This window comes from Canis lupus, chromosome 21 (genome assembly GCF_003254725.2).
Source record: "Canis lupus dingo isolate Sandy chromosome 21, ASM325472v2, whole genome shotgun sequence".
Classification (NCBI taxonomy): domain Eukaryota; kingdom Metazoa; phylum Chordata; class Mammalia; order Carnivora; family Canidae; genus Canis; species Canis lupus.
In genome coordinates, this window is record NC_064263.1 from 36,935,572 (window position 1) to 36,953,470 (window position 17,899).

The 17,899-nt window shown below is 38.9% G+C and overlaps 1 protein-coding gene across 5 annotated transcripts in view; it reads right to left on the reverse strand.

The window, feature by feature from the left end:
- Window positions 1-6,525: 6,525 nt before the first annotated feature.
- The window catches only part of LOC112667656 (glyceraldehyde-3-phosphate dehydrogenase-like), an 88,209-nt gene continuing 76,835 nt past the window's right edge, over window positions 6,526-17,899 (reverse strand). The window contains exons 5-6 of one of the 5 annotated variants that reach the window (XR_003141217.3): window positions 10,834-10,908; window positions 6,526-6,651 (exon numbers count right to left, since the gene is read on the reverse strand). The gene's annotated coding sequence lies outside the window, so the exon portion shown is untranslated. The other 4 variants (XR_007404705.1, XR_007404706.1, XR_007404707.1 and 1 more) reach the window with 4 other exon arrangements.

The window sequence follows — 17,899 nt, forward strand, 5'->3', positions numbered from 1 at the left end:
TTTCCTGCTAACCATTGCCAAGGTTCGATTCTACATCAAGTACAAGCCAGGCCAGGTTTTGACAGTACCTGTACAGAGTCTAGAATGAGCGATATGTATTGGTCATGCTCTTGGAAATACTCCTCCGTGGGCAAATCTCACCTGGAGTGTATGTCCAGAATGCATTTTAGAGGTGCTACAAACTATAAGATGACTGGAGGATATGAACTAGATTGCCAAAAATATTGGAAAAAATGACATATGAGAAGCAGTTGAATGAAAACTGGAGAAGTCTAGAAAAGACTTGGGATGATGATAGAATAGCTGCTTTTAATTTTTGATGAAGTGATCACAGAGAATGGATATTTACTGTGGTTGAAAGAAGGACTGAGTTTAACGATCAAAGATTACAAGAAGGCAGATTTGAGCTGAACTTGGACATTTTAATTATTAAAATAAGGAATGAAGGAGCACCTAGGTAGCTCAGTGGGTTAAATAAACATCTGGCTCTTGATCTCCGCTCAGGTCTTGCTCTCAGGGTCATGAGTTCAAGCCCTGCAATTGAGCTTCGGGTTGGTTGTAGAGCCCACTTAAAAAAATAAGGTAGGGAATCAAGTACCTTCGTAAGTAATGAATTTCCCCATCACTGCAAGTGTGAGTAGCAGCTACATGAGCATTTGTCAGTATAGAGATTCATACATAGTGGAGGGTTGAACTAAGAAACCAAGAGATTCCTTTTGACTGTAAAAAAATCTATTATTTTGGTCTTTTTGAAAACCTCTTCTGATGTGAAGTCTACACGTGATGTTTGTGTACCATTTTTTGGTTATATACTGTTGAGAGGAAGGAGAATTAGAAATGTGAATGATTTTTATAAACACACTTTCATTGTTATTATAATGCCATGTTTAGCATTTTAATTTGTAGATCTTTCCCACTTCTTTGAGTAAATTTGACATAATTGACAGCCTTCCAGGAATAAGGCAATTAGTGCTTTTACTGTGTTCCTCCTACTGCAAGTAAATAAGAATAAATCGTCCTATTAAGACAACCACAGCATTAAACTAGTTTTTCAGACAACCAAAGCAAACATTTTAAACAATGTTCACTTGTTCAAAAAAATGCATTGAGTATCTACCATCAGCCAAGAGCTATGTTAAGCACTAGATAACTGAGACATGATCTCTGCCCTCAAGTTTAACACACAATTATATATAATGTGATAGGTGTTATAATAGAGATATGAAGAAAGGCATATGAGGAAGTGACTGAATTTCCACAGAGCTGTTGGAAGCAATTTCACTGAGAAGCTGAAATGCTCTCTGGGATGATTGAGTTTTCCACGAGAGGTGAAAAAAACAGAGGGAACAGCATGCACAGAGGCACGGAGGCAACAAAGACTGAATATATGCTAGTAGAAGAAGAGCAGAGATGAGCCACGATCCTAGGGAAGGAGCTTGCGTGCAATCTGTGGAAGGCATTTGTGTGTACAACAACAAGTTTTATCTTGGAGTCCTTTCTAAATTCATGCATGCTAGTAATATTTTTATGTCTCTCAGATTTTTTAAAGGACTTTCTGACCTTCCCACAGAGAAGAGATATAGCTGCCAAGACTTGGCACATTGTTTATCTGAATCATCAGGGTCTGGGACTGCAGTCATTAGATAGAAGGACATCATTTAAAAAATAAGAGGGCTAGGGGCTATGTGGGCACGCGAGGCTGATGTGACATTGACAGAAAAGCTGACCACAGCTCCTTGCTTTGAAAAGCTCAGCCTTTCTTGGCACTCTCAAGTTCTCTGAAACTAGGATCAGACCACCTACTGTATTCCTCACATTAGGGAAAGATAAAAGGGCCATGTGTTTCCTGTTGCATGATGGGACGTTTAATTTTAGACTAATACTTTTTTCTTCTGTTTGCACAATAGGAATTAGTATGGCTTTGGGGACTTAGCAGGGCTAAGGAAACTTCCAAGGTTAGGAAATCCAGCTACAGTTCCCCTGATTCCAGACAGATTAGACGATGTCTGAATAGGTGATTTACTCTTTTGCTTTAAGCTCCTCTAGAGATATTGAGCTACTGAGTTCTCTTTAAAATTTTTTTATTATTGAAGTGGACATACGGTGTTATATCAGTTTCAGGTGCCTAACAGAGTGATTTGACAATTCTATTCATTATGCAATGCTCACCACAGTAAGTATGATCACCATCTGTCACCATATACCATTATTAGAATATTATTGCCTATACTCTTTATGCTTTACTTTTCATCTCCATGATCTATTTATTTTAGAAAGCTTATATTTTTTTTTTAAAGATTTATTTACTGGGGAATCTGGGTGGCTCAGAGGTTGAGCGTCTGCCTTTGGCTCTGGTTGTGATCCTGGGGTCCTGGGATCAAGTCCCACATTGGGCTCCCCACAGGGGGTCTGCTTCTCCCTCTGCCTATATCTCTGCCTCTCTCTCTGTCTCTCATGAATAAAATATTAAAAAACAAGATTTTTAAATTTATTTATTGAGAGAGAGTGTGCGTGTGAGAGTGCAGGGGGAAGAAGCAGAGGGAGATGGAGAGAGAGAATCTTAAGCAGATTCCCACAGAGCATGGAGCCCGACAAGGGGCTGGATCTTATGACACTGAGATCATGACTTGAGCTGAAACCAAAAGTTGGACAGTTAACTGACTGTGCCACCCAGGTGCCCCAGAAGTTTGGGACACTTCTTTCTTTTTTTTTTTTTTTTTTGTTTTTTTTTAAGATTTTATTTATTTATTCATGATAGTCACAGAGAGAGAGAGGCAGAGACACAGGCAGAGGGAGAAGCAGGCTCCATGCACCGGGAGCCCGACGTGGGATTCGATCCCGGGTCTCCAGGATGGCGCCCTGGGCCAAAGGCAGGCGCCAAACCGCTGCGCCACCCAGGGATCCCAGGGGACACTTATTTCTTAATCCAATTTCATTTATTTCATCCATCTCCCATCCTTCTAGCAACTATCACTTTGTTTTCTGTATTTATGAGTCTGTTTCTGTTTGTTTATGTTTTGTTTTTTAGATTCCACACATAAGTGAAATCATGTGGTATTTGTCTTTCTCTGACATTACTCTTGGTATAATATCCTCTAGGTCCATCCATGTTGTCCTAAATATAGTAAGATGTCATTCTCTTTTACAGCCAAGTAATATTCCATTGTGTGTGTGTGTGTGTGTGTGTGTATACAACATCTTCTTTATCCATCTATCGATAGACAGGTTGCTTCCATATCATGGCTACTGTAAATACTGCTGCAATAAACATAGAGGTGCAAATATCTTTTTGAATTAGTGTTTTCATTTCTTTAAATATCCAGTAGTAAAATTACTGGATCATGTGATATTTCTATTTTTAATTTTTTGAGGAACTTTCATACTATTTTCCACAATGGTTGCACCAAGTTAAATTCCCACCAACAGTGTATGAGGGCTTCCTTTTCTCCACATGCTCACCAACACTTGCTTTCTTTTTTTTAAAGATTTTATTTATTTATTCATGAGGGACACAGAGAGAGGCAGAGACACAGGCAGAGAAAGCAGCAGACTTCCTGTGGGAAGCCCGATGCAGGATTTGATTCCAGGACCCAAGATCATGACCCGAGCTAAAGGCAGACACTCAAGCACTGAGCCACCCAGGTGCCCCACCAACATTTATTACTTGTTTTTGATTTTAGCATTCTGACTGGTGGGAGGTAATATCTAATTGTGGTTTTGATTTGCATGATGTTGAGTGATGTGAGCATCTTTTCATGTGTCTCTTGGCCATCTGGATGTCTTCTTTGGAAAAATGTCTATTCAGGTCCTTTGCCCATTTTTAATCGGATTATTTGTTTTTTTGGTGTTCAGCTGTAAGTTCTTTATATATTTTGGGTATTAGCTCCTCATCAGATGTATCATTTGCAAATATCTTCTCCCTTTCAGTAGCTTGCCTTTTTGTTATGTTGATGGTTCCTTTGTCATGCAAAAACTTTTAATTTTGGTGTAGTCGCAAAAGTTTATTTCTACTTTTGCTTCCGTTGCCTGAGGAGACATACCCAGAAATATGTTGCTAAGGTCACTGCCTATTTTTTCTTTCAGTTTTATGGCTTCAGATCTCATATTTAGGTCTTTTTTTTTTTTTTAAGTTACAGCATCTTCACTTTTCAGATCCCAATTTCCACATCTCAAAGTAGAATACTGCCTTCCCTCCTTTGAGTTATGAGCTTTCAGATATGACCTAACATATGTGAAAGTGTTTTGCATACAACTGGCACTCAAAAAATGCATGTTGAAACTAAATCTGAAGGGAAAATATTCCTGCCCTGAGGATCTGCTTCACTCCAGGAGTCCCCAGTAATAAACAGGGAGAGTATTGAGCAGCTGGGCCCAATCTGCTCTCCATCTCTAAGATCTGCCAGCCCAGTCCCCTGAAGTGCAAAGAATTCTGAGCAGTAGGCAGTAGGTTCATAAAATCCATTCTGAATTTGCTAATTTCATAAAATCCATTCTGAATTTGCTAATTTCACAAGATTGTACAATTAAAACTAAGACTAATCATATCTTTGCATTATTGGTAATAAAATGTGCTGAATGTGATTGGAGAGTGGATTCCTACACAAATTAATAAACTGACAGGTGGCCTCAGAAGCTACATTCTTCTCATACCCACTAGCAGCACCGTGCAGTGGAAATGCTCAGGACCTGAGTATGGAAGATGAGGGCAAAGATCGTAGCTCTGGCACCTATTAGTTGCATAACCCTAGATAAGTTGTTTTTATTACAAAGCCTTAATTTCCACATGAAAATAAATATAAACTATCCCTATATGATTACTATGAAGATCATACAGAGTAATGTATATCCATGCACTTTGCCTACTGCATACAGTCTTGATTAAAACTGTAATTAACAATAATAACGTTGTTTTCACAAATCCTTTTAAAGTGATGTAATTCCAATTTGGAACTTTCTGTGTCCTTTCTTTTTTTTTTTTTTAAAGATTTTATTTATTTATTCATGAGAATGCACAGAGAGGAGAGAGAGAGAGGCAGAGACGCAGGCAGAGGGAGAAGCAGGCTCCATGCACCAGGAGCCCGACGTGGGAATTGATCCCGGGTCTCCAGGATCGCGCCCTGGGCCAAAGGCAGGCGCCAAACCGCTGCGCCACCCAGGGATCCCTCTGTGTCCTTTCTAAGCTGAATGCAGGGCATTTCAAACATCACAGAGCTAGCTGCTCTAAATGCTACACCTAGAATGCTATGGACTTCATCTTTCAACAGTGGAGAGAATCTTCAGTATTGTCTAACTCAACAAACTGTTCAGAAAAATGCTCAAATGGTGCAAAGAGAGGCATGAAGATGAGATTCTATATTCTCCCTGCAGGGAAATTCTCCAGATGTCTAGGGCACAAATAAAGTATTAAAAAAAGTCACTACGAAACTTAATTCCAAACATACTCATGTGGTTGGTTAGTTTATGAAATCAACTAGAAGGAAGATCACAATGGAAAGAGCAGTAGATGTGGAGTCAAAAGACCTGAGTTCAGATCTTAACATTACTAGGGCCACCAGATTCAGTAAATAAAACCATAAGGCATCAGTCAATAATAACATATTGTATAGTTAAAATTTTATTAAGGGGATCGATCTCATGTTAAATGTTCTTTACACAATTAAAAAAAGGAATTTTTAAAAAAGATTTATTTATTCATGAGTGACACAGAGAGAGAGAGAGAAAGAGAGAGAGAGAGGCAGAGACATAGGCAGAGGGAGAGGGAGAGGAGAAGCAGGCTCCATGCAGGGAGCCTGATGTGGGATTCAATTCCGGGACTCCAGGATCACGCCCTGGGCCAAAGGCAGACACTAAACTGCTGAGCCATCCAGGGATCCCCACAAAGAGGAATTTTTAAAATGCCACCAGGCACCCAGTTGGATTTGAACGATTTCTAATTACCTATGCATATGTACACTGAGATAAAAGAAGTGATATTTCTATTTTTTCACATTCAGCACATTTTATTACCAATAATGCATACTTATACTAAAAAATTATTTGTGTTTATCCAAAATAAATTACAAGTATTTAAATTACATACCCTTTTATTTATATTTCCTTGAGTATTGACTTTTTCTTACTTTTTCTTGTTTTGCAGAATTCTTTTTTTTTTTTTTTAGATTTTATTTATTTATTCATGAGAGACACAGGGAGGGAGAGAGGCAGAGACACAGGCAGAGGGAGAAGCAGACTCCTTGCAGGGACCCCGACATGGGACTCCATCCTGGGTCTCCAGGATCACGCCCTGGGCTAAAGGCAGCACTAAATCGTTGAGCCACCCGGGCTGTCCTGGTTTTGCAGAATTCTTGAATAAAGTTTTTTGCAGTTATAATTTATGCTCAAAATACATTGTAACATGGCTTCTAAATCCAAATTATTTTGTTCTTTCCTACCTTAAACATACAGTAAAGAGAAAACATACTCTACATTATCATACGTGCTGATATCCTAAACATGTACTGAAATAAACTCAACAACTCTGAGAACTGCTCTTCAATTTGATTTATTGAGGCATATAATAATACCATCCATCTTTCATGGCAGGAAACTGCTCTTCTACTCTTCAGGATTACATTTCATCTCTTGATCAGTGGCTTTTAAAATTGCTGTCCACTGGCAGAAAACAAAACAAAACAAAACAAAACAGCCAAAAAACATTGTCTTCAGTTAAAACTTCCTTCTTCATCTCTACATACACTGATTTCATATGTTCCCATGCTAGATGAGTATTTAGGAATATCTGTGTAAGACAATTCAATTTTAGCAATGGAGCACTTTATAACAGTTTGCTCTTTTTTAAAAAAAGATTTTATTTATTTATCCATGAGAGACAGAGAGAGAAAGAGAGAGGCAGAGACATAGCCAGAAGCAGGCTCCCTGCAGGTAGCCCAATGTGAGACTCAATCCCACAATCCTCGGGATCACGCCCTGAGCCGAAGGCAGATGCTCAACCTCTGAGCCACCCAGGTGTCCCAAGAGTTTGCTCTTTTTTCAATTTGCATAATCTTACTGTTAAAAAAATATTGACAACCACAAACAAGAAATAAGTAGGCTTTGCTCAATAGAGTATTTAAAAAGTTAAGCATTGGAGGAAACTTTTCTTCCAAAAGTACAATTTCAACACATTAAGTAAATGAGGATTCTCTTTGTTAAAGAGAGTCAGTGGTTTTTTTAAATGTGGGAGAATTAAATACATGCCAACAGAATCAAAAGTAATTTAATCATTTAGTTTGAACAGAATAAATACTGAAGGTTAGGTGGTCATTTCTGTCCCAATTATGGTCCTGGGGCTGGCTGTCCATTTAGCAGAAGCTGTGGATAGAGGTAACTTTCCTTAAAAGGAGCTCTGGACAAGGCAGGCAATAACATACAACTCTGTTTTATAGAATCCACTTGTGTATCAAAGTATTTGTTTTAAATAATTTGGGAGAAGGAGCATAACTACCCCCTCTTTAAGTGTAGAGTAGCTTCTTCCAAAGAATACAGGATAGAAAAGGGGAAAAGGAGTAGCTTTATAGTAGGGAAACCTGAAGAACACTACCTGTGATGAAGGTCAACATTAACAGCATAAGTCACATTGATAGAATTTACCCTTAATATTATGTGATGAAAATGCCATTTTACCTCTGTGATATTGCTCCCAAAAATCCATATCCCCAGTCTAATCATGAGAAAAACATGAGGCAAATTCTAATTGAGGGGAATCCTACAATACACCTGACAAGCATTCCTCAAAACTGTCAAGTCATCAAAACAAGAAAAGTCTGAGAAACTGTCACAGCCCAGAGGAGCCTAATGAGACATTATGACTAAATGTAATGTAGTGTCCTGGGTGGGATCCTGGATCAGAAAAAAGGAAGTTAGACAAAAACTACGGAAAAAATAATAGGCCATGGTCTTTAGTTAATTAAAACGTACTGATGTTGGCTTATTAATTATAACAAATTACCATACTAATGTAACATGTTAATACCGTGTGTGTGTGAGGGGAATAGTAGAACTCTCTGTGCTGTCTGCTTAGATTTTCTGTAAATCTAAGACTTTTAAAAAATGAAGTCCATCATTTAAAAAATTCAAGGAGATACTAGCAGGATAAATTAGTGTAACTGTCAGCGAAAAAAAATGCTTATGAGTTGAATTGAGAATTAGACTACTTAATAGCAAAATTCAGAGCAAAAGATTTTTTTTTAAAAGATTTTATTTATTCAAGACACACACATACACACACACACACACAGAGGCAGAGACACAGGCAGAGGGAGAAGCAGGCTCCTTAAGGGGAACCTGATGTGGGACTTAATCCCAGGACCCCAGGATCACAACCTGAGCCAAAGGCAGACACTCAACCACTGAGCCACCCAGGTGTCCCGAGAGTGAAAGATTTTTAAAAATCATCTGTCACTTTCCACAGCTCTTTACACTATACTTGTCTTATTTGGTTCTCACAGTATCTGAGGTAAATATTGTTTCTTTCTTTAAGTGAAGCTTAGACTTACAAAGTTACTGGTTCAAGTTTATTCAACTAGTGAGAGGACATAGCCAGAATTTACATCTGTGTCTCTTTCATCCATGGCTTTATCCTCGATGTCATATTACAGAGAATAAAGGTCAAAAGAATGTAAGCAGGAGGTGGGAGGATGGGTTAAATAGGTGATGGGGAATAAGGAGTGCATTATTGGGAGGAGCACTGAGTGTTGTATGGAAGTACTGAATCACTCAATTGTACACCTGAAACTAATATTACACTGTATGTTAACTAACTGGAAAGTAAATAAACACTTAAAAAAAATGAAAGCATGGAATTCAACCCAAAACATATCTGTTAAGGTCAAGGCCCTGTGTTGGAAGATTATAGAGATTATAGAGAAGGTCAGTCACAGACACTGACCTTGAGGAATATAACACTCTAGTTGGGGCGACAGAAAAATATGATTAATACTTGGTCCATTGGAGTGGAGGGGCAGATGTCGCTGTTTAACCTGTACACAACCTTATTCCCGTGGGTGCTAAGAAATTTCAAGGTCAGGCTCCTACACTTCTATGCAATCACTGCAGATTGAAAGATTATTTTTTACCTGAGGGAGAACTGAAGGATTGTCATCTTGGTTTCTTTTCTGGTATAAATAAGATGACATACATAAATGATAAAGAGGACAATCTTCTATCTAGTATAAAGGTCTCTGCCTATAGTTTTTTAGCTGTAAATGTTTTCCTTGCCACTAAATAGTTTAGTTGACACTCTGATTCAGCTTGGATTCAGCAAAAGACTCCTATCTTTCATTAATCAGATTGCAATAATATTATAATAATTATAGAGCTCCTACTAGATGGCAGGAACTAGTCTAAGTGCTTTATACACATTATCTCTTTAATCTTTACAACAATCCTAAAGTGAGACTTTTTAACCTGTGTTCTGCAACTGAGAAATCTGAAACATAAATAAGTTTAAAACTTGTCCAGGGTTACCCAACTATAATGACAGAGGCACAATTTGAACAGAAGAAGATGATCCCATAACCGTCTTATAATAATTATGGTATATCGCCCATCTATTCACCCCTCCAACACACACATAGAGACATACACTAAAACAGTATATTAAAATGTGTTTACTATATTATATACTATAATTTATATGTGAGGAAATGTAGTTTCTCTAGCTTCTAAAATTATTTTGATCTTCTCAAGCTTCCCAAGAGCTAATTAGCAGGGGCGTAAAAATGCTCAGTTTCATTTAGTTTAAAAATGGGCTCAATTATGCACCATCAGCAAGTGGGTTTTATTTCTGGAATGCATAGATGGTTCAACATGCAAAAGTCAATGTACTCTACCACATTTACAGAATAAAAAGAAAAAAAAATACATGATGATCTCAAGTGGTGCAGAAAAAGCATTTAACAAAATTCAATATCCTTTCATGATAAAAGCACTCAACAAACTAGGATTAAAAGGAAACCACCTCAGGGTGCCTGGGTGGTACAGTCCATTGGGCAACTGATTCTTGGTTTCAGCTCAGGTGGTGCTCTTAGGGTCGTGGGATCAAGCCCTGCACCCAGCTCCAAGCTGGATGTGGAGTCTGCTTGGGATTCTCTCTCCCTCTCCCTCTGCCCCTCTGGCTTGTGATCTCTCTCTCTTAAATAAATAAATAAAAAATCTTCAAAAAAAAAAAAAAAGGAAAGAAAGGAAAGCACCTCAACATAATAAAAGCCATATATGAAAAACCCACAGGTGACATCATACTCAATAATGAAAGACTGAAAGCTTTTACTTTAAGATGAGAAACAAGATAAGGATGTTCACTTTCATCATTCCTATTCAACATAGTACTGGAAGTCCTAGTCAGAGCCATTAGGCAAACAAAAGAAATAAAGGCAGCATAATCAGACTGACAACATAATTAGACAGACAATGTAACCATGTTTGTAGAAAACTGTAAAGATCTCACACACACACACACATACAAAAACACATATAGTTAGAATTAATAGATTCAACATTGCAAGATACACAATCAACACACAAAAACCAGTTGCACTTATTTACACTCACAATTAACAATCCAAAAAGGAAATCAAGAAAACAATTTCATTTACAATAGCATTAAAAAAATAAAATATATAAGAATAAACTTAACCACGAAAGTGAAAGACTTGCATAGTGATAGCTACAAAACAATGCTGAAATTAAAGACACCAATAAATAGCAAGACATCCCATGGTCATGGATTGGAAGACTTAATATTGTTAAGATGTCAATAGTACCCAAAGCAATCTACAGATTCGATGCAATCCGTACCGAAAATTCAGTGATTTTTTTGCAGAAACCGTGCAGGAGAGCTTGGTTCTTGTCCCATGGAGTTGAAGAATGGACCTCACAGACAAAGGAGAGTGAGTAAAGTGAGAGAAGTTTATTAAGCAAAGATACAGAGAAAGCTGTAAGAAGTGAGAGGGGTCCCTACAGGGTTGCCACTGGAGGATCTTTTTGGCTGGCCTTTTTATAGAAAACCTGACTAGGGAGCTTATGGACTTGAGATTTCTTGTGCTGTCTTGAGTGAATGACATATGACTATTTTGAGTCTCAGTGATTACTTGGTAGCCATCAAAGGAAGATACTCCCTAGTATTTTGGAGCCAGGGGGCCAGATTTACTTCCTTATCTCTGTTTTTGTTGCCTTGTCTCTGTTTTTGTTGCAATCTCAGTGTCCTTGAGATTTATGGGAGCCTGACCTTGGAGTCTCTTGGTGTCCTTGGGATTTATGGGATCCCAGAGATTTGTGGGAGCCTAACTCTAGGCTTTTCCCTTATCTTTCCCTTCCTAGCCCCATTTGTCACTAATTCAAATGAAAAATCCTTCTAAAATTCATATGGACTCTCAACAGATCTTGAATAGCCAAAATAATTTTGAAAAAGAACACAGTTGCAAAACAATGCTTTTTTGTTTCAAAGCTTACTACGGAGCTATGGTAATCAACACTGTGGTTATTGGTATAATAACAGATATGAAGACCAATGGAATAGACTAGAGGACACAGAAATAAATCCTTCCATACATGGGCAAATGACTTTTGACAAGGGTGCCAAGACAATTCAATGGGGGAAAGGACAGTCTTTTCAACAAATGGTATTGGGAAAACTGGACATCCACATGCAAAAACCTGGAAGCTGGATCCTTACCTTATACTATATATAAACATTAACTCAAAGTGGATCAAATATCTAAACATAAAAGCTGGATCCCTGGGTGGCGCAGCGGTTTGGCGCCTGCCTTTGGCCCAGGGCATGATCCTGGAGACCCGGGATCGAATCCCACGTCGGGCTCCCGGTGCATGGAGCCTGCTTCTCCCTCTGCCTGTGTCTCTGCCTCTCTCTCTCTCTGTGACTATCATGAATAAATAAATAAAATCTTTAAAAAAAAAATAAAATAAACATAAAAGCTAAAACTTCTAGAATTCTTAGAAAACATAAGGGAAAGCTTCATGACATTGGATTTGGCAATGATTTCTTGAATATGACAACAAAAGCATCTAGGAATAGGACAGAGAGGGTGGAAAGAAAATTTTCTCAGAGGAGGTAACATTTTAGCTGGGTCTAGAGTAAGGAATTACATTACTTAACTGTTTTACGTGTATATTTTGTAACTACAGCTAGATCAAAAGCAATTCATGGAGGGTAGCCTGAAAGAATCATAGTTTCAGATTGAAAAAGATCATTAGAGATTATTTAAACCAATATCTTCTGGAGCCCTGGGTGGCTCAGTGGTTGAGTGCTTACCGTCAGCCCAGGGCGTGATCCTGGAGTCCCAGGATGGAGTCCCACATAAGGCTCCCTGCATGGGCCTGCTTCTCTCTTTCTGCCTGTGTCACTGCCTCTCTCCCTCCCTGTGTCTCTCATGAATAAATAAATAAAATCTTAAAAAAAAATAACCCAGTATCTTCACAGTACCGCTATAGACTGAATGTCTTCAGCAAATTCATATATTGAGACCTATTTCCCAATGGTTTGGAGGTGGGGCTTTTGGGAGGTAATTAGGGTATGAAAGTGGAGCCCTCCACGAATCAGATTAGTGCCTCTAGAAGGGGCACCAGAAATATCCCTTACCCCTTTCTGACATGCGGGGACATAGACAGAAGACAGCCATCTATGAGTCAGGAAGCTAGTTCAGAAATCAATTTCTGCTGTTTGTACACCATCCAGTCTATGGTAGTTTGTTCCTGCAGCCCCAACAGACTAACACACTAACAAAGAAACTGGGGCTCTGAGAGGGGAAATAACTTGCTTCAAGTTCTTTTTTTCATTCTCTTCACAATTCTTTTTTTTTTTTTTTCATTCTCGGTCATAGACTTAAGAGGTCTACATCTCCTCAGATTGGACATATGAAATGATTTTTTTTAATACCAAAATGAAGACTTGGTGCCCCCTTCCCACTTGACTGAAGAAAGTGTTCTCACTTAATAGGCTCTCTTGCCTTGGTGGTTTTAACATCAAAGAAGTCTATGTGTTCCACAAATCCAACCCGATGGAATATGCTACCGAGTTAAGCTAATGGTCTTAGAATATTGCTTTTCTGTCCATAAGCAGGGTTATTCATTTTCCTGCCTGTCACATGCTGCAGTGTGGGGATTATCACCCATTCTTGAACACATGCTGCCATCACTCATCTGGCATGGGCAGTAAGAGAAGGAAATAAGCCCTTCCTTTAATTGAAAATGAACAGAAAGCAGAACAGAGAATCCAGTGTATGCCTGTTGCTGGGTGTAGCTGCTCAGAGTCTTTAGACCTAGCTTCAGACTCATCTGGTCAGGGTCCTAGAAGGATTCCGCATGGCTAGCTACTGTTCCACCACCATCTGGTCAATGCCATTTTATCTCTCATGAAAGAGAAGCCCTTGAGCATCTTGCTTGCCATGAAGTTGAAGTTCTACCTACCATGAAGCTTTTCAGGCCCATCACCCTAATCCTCATTTTCTATTCCAGAATCAACATCTTTCTGGCTGGCAGGAAGATTGGGAGTACAAATATATACCTAATTCAGGAGAAACCCCTTCTACTCTAGAGGTTGTAGTACAGAATGGCCTACAAAAGTTCAGTCTCAGTAGATCCAAAATATGTCAATATCAGCACCGTTTCGTTATTCCTTCAAATTATCTGTAGACACTGACAGACTGGTCCAGCCCAGTCTAGTTCCTTCCTCTCTATTGTTTTCCCCATTTCCAGATAATATTTGGAACTTCACATTTTGGTACATTTTTCAGATTTCCAGATCTCTGGGAGGAAAAACTCTTATTTCCACAATAGCAAACAATAAACAATTCAATCAAAGAAAAGAATAATTTTCCCTAAATAAGTACAAATTCTGCAGAATAGCACTGCCAAAACACATCAAAATTACATAATCAAAAAGAAAACTGAGCTCCTTCATGCAAAACATTTGCTTTCATGTCATTTCTTTTTTCTCAAAAAGGAATAGATGGATATTTGGAATGTATGTATATTTCAAACACTTCAAGTGGTTTCCTTCAAATCAAATAAGGTCTTCCTTAAAGGCAAACAGGGCAAAACAAGTCTCCCATTTTTACAAAAAAAAAAAAAAGAGAGAGAGAGAGAGAGAGAACTGCTTAAAGCTTGAAAATTACACACACCTGACTTCTATCCAGCAGTTTTTAAAATGTCTTAGGGCTCAAAAAAAAAAAATTCTTGAGTAAATGAATAAATAGATGAATTAAACTAACTCAAATGTTTATTGAATTCCTGTTATACACAAGCACTTAATTAGATAACGAGTATACCACTGGAAAATAAAACTGTACCTTACCTTCCTGGAATTTCAGCCTAGTGGAGAAGACAGGCAATAAATAAATGAACACTTAAATGTAAATTGGGATAAGCATCAAGGATAAACTGGACTAGTTCTCTCTTGATAGAGAATAAAGGTGTATGGTGAGGGGTATGTCTTTCCTTAAGGTAGTCTCCATACCCAATGTGGGGCTTGCATTCATGACCCTAAGACTTAGACTCTCATGCTCCACTAACTGAGCTAGCCAGGTGCTCCAAGAATAGCCTCTTAATTTTTTTTAAAGATTTATTTGTTTATTTGTTTTGAGAGAGAGAGAGAGAGAGAACGAGTGGAGGGAGGGGCAGAGGGAGAAGAGACAGAGGAAACAATCTCAAGCAGATTCCCCACTGAGTGTGGAGCCTGACACAATGAGACCCATGAGATCATGACCTGAGCCAAAACCCAGAGTCAGACACTTAACCAACTGAACCACCCAGGTGCCCCAGGGATACCCTCTTTAGATAAAATGTCAGAGAGGACTTCTTTAAGGCCGAATCATCTAAGCCTAAATTGAAAATTGAGATGGAGTCAGATGTACTAAGTCAGATGGCTAAGAGCCATGTGTGAGAAGGCTCTCCCCCTGCAGTATCTGCAGAACTGAAGACAGGCCAACTATGGTGCAGTTTAAAGATGGGGAAAAGAAAGAGAAGGGTGTGTTAATTCATGTAGGTCTTAACAGAATGCTGTCAGGGGTCTGGATTTTATGCAATTGAGGGAGCCAGACAGGATTTTAAATAGGGCTGGGGTGGGGATTGGACAGAGATATGACTAAGTTCACAATTTCAAACAATAACTCAGCTTGCAGTGTAGTGAATGGATAGGAAGTATGCAATGAATAGGATCTGAGAGATCACTTAGGAGGCTCTTGCAGGTGAGAGATGAGGGTGACTCAGGGCTGGGATGGTGATATGGAGATTTGATCTATAGGTGCAATCCCCTACAGAGGTGGTCTAGCGGAAAAGAGGTAAAAATCAAGGATGCCTGACTACTTGCTGCTCTTGTGTGAGGTACTTAAATAGTCTTCCGTCTTTGAATTTATATGCTATTGGGCTGATCTTTAGTGATATTGAATATGACCAAGAGCACATTTAAAAACCTGCAATTTCCCTGGCAGCTATCCCAAAACCACACAAAATGAAATTTGCATCCCTCACCCTTACAGGTCATTACATTGATCCTATTTGGCAGCGGGCCTATGTTCTTAGCGTGCTGGCACCAAAGTTTGAATAAATGAATTCTCTGTATCTTTTGCATCACATCACTTAGCACTCTATTAACACACAGCTGCTGATTAACGAATTAAATGTTGAACTGAACTGAGAAAAATGAGATATCCTTGGAGTTAGCAGGTCTACCTTTCGAAAGCAGTTTCAGATTTTGTGAAGAGGCAAAAAGTCATTAGGAGCCAGATAAAAGAATAGCTCTACTTAATGGCAAGATGTGGCCATGAAATAGCGGGTGATTTTCTTGCATGGTTCCTAACTGAAAAGATAACTCCCAGAGAGCACCCTCAAACCCCTGAAACCACACACCAAGCCACACATTTACTCTCTCTTTGAGCACTTACAATACTTAAGGTAGCATCTGGGCGCTGGATATACAAAGTCACATAAAATATGGAACCCTGAGGAGGGTGAGGTGACCCCTTCTATATAAGGCTCCCACAGAAATCTATTCTTCTTCTACCAAAGCATGTGTCTCACCACATTAGTTTTTTTGTGTGTCTTGTGCTAAGCAAGGGTCATGTGCCGCATGAGCACAGAGGCATGGGTATTTTTTTCCTTCACCATTGTCTCTCTTGCCTGCCCCTAGCAGTTCCTGGTACCTGCTGGAGTGGGTGCTTGTGTTTGCCTACCCATCGTCTTCCCCCTTCTTAAATAAAGGAACCCTCTTTCCTATGAAGCATCCACTCCATATTTTTCACTTGACTCTGACCTCATGTGTATTGCAAAAGAGCTGCACACACCAGAGTTCTCCCTGAAGCTTTTCAGTTAAGAGATTTAAGGGGAAGATTCTCCTCTGGGGTTGGCCAAGCTGCAAATGAGTCTTGGCAGCCACCATGCCAGCCACATGGATGCTGCTGGTGCTTCACCCAGATCTCCTTCACCAGGGAGACTCAAACAATCCATCCTTATCCCACAACCCTTGACTGACTGGCAAGGGGGTGCAAAACCAGATCCCTTGCCTGAGGGTGGGGTATTAACTCTGGTGTGATTTAAGCTTCAGATTTCCCATGGGAAAAGGCTAAAACTAGTTTCCAGCTGAGACTCTGTTCTTGCTTAGCTTTATTCCCCTGGTTCCCTCACATACCTTTTCTTGAAAGCATTCCCTCAATAAATCACTTTCCTAAGAATCCTATCTCAGACTCTGTTTGTAGGGAACCCAAGCTAAACAGCCTGTATATAAGAAAGATGAAAACTAATAATCGTATTTGAATTCCTGGATCTTACCATGTTTTTCCTTGTAGTTTTTACTTAGGTGAGCTGATTTGTTTAAACTATTTGGATCTGAGAGTCTGTCAGTTGCATCTAAAAGAGTCCTGACATTTAGCAGCATTCTATAAATGTTTGTTGACTAAGTATATTGAATTATAAATTGGGTAAAATGGAAAATATATTTAATTTCCCTTAAGGATGGAATGGTGAGGGGTTATCTCTTTCTTTAAGGTAGGTGAGGATGAAAACATGGTGAGCTAGTTTATTTAAACTACTAGGATTGGGTTTCTGTCATTTCCATTTTAAAGAGTCCTGACATTCAGCATTCTATAAATATTTGTTGAATAAGTATATTGAATTAATAAGTAGCATGAAATGGAAATATAGATGATGATGCAATAAACTGCATTGAGTGTTTTGAGAAATGGTAATTTGCATTAATCACAGTCTATAAATATAAATAGTAAATCAGCAGGAAGGTGAGTAGTGGAGACATTCTAGGCCTAAGGAACTTTTGTAACAACAAAGATTTGGCAATGTGGAAGTAAAAGGTGTTTGGGAAAAGATTTGTCCTACATGGGTAGAGCACAAGAATGGAAAAAAAAAAAACCTACTTATTTTGTTGAAGCAGCAAGTCTATGAGTTGTATGGAGGGAAAGCAGATCATCACTGGTGTGTATTACCAAGCTTACGGGCTAATGCTGACAGGTGGGCTCCAAAAGAAGGTACAAGATGTACAAACAACATTCTGATATTTTGGGGATGTAACAGCAAAGGGATTGCAGCAAATGTAATCAAGCTGTGGCTGTTAGTCATGGTCACATGCAATCAGGGTAAAGATCTGCTGAGACCCATTGATTGTGACGTGTGTTCTTCACCCACATGGCAGGTCAGTATACACATGTCAGTCTCCTTGGTGTTATTTTGTTCTGATTTATTTCACCTGAGTGGTGCAAAAACTGGCCTGTACAGCAAAATAAATACATTTATTTTGATCATGCTAAGTCATCATCAAAGCTGCTGTTTTTTTTTTTCAGAAAGCAATAAGTACTGAAAGTAGAGTATTTCATATTGATTGCTCATCATAATGCCTACT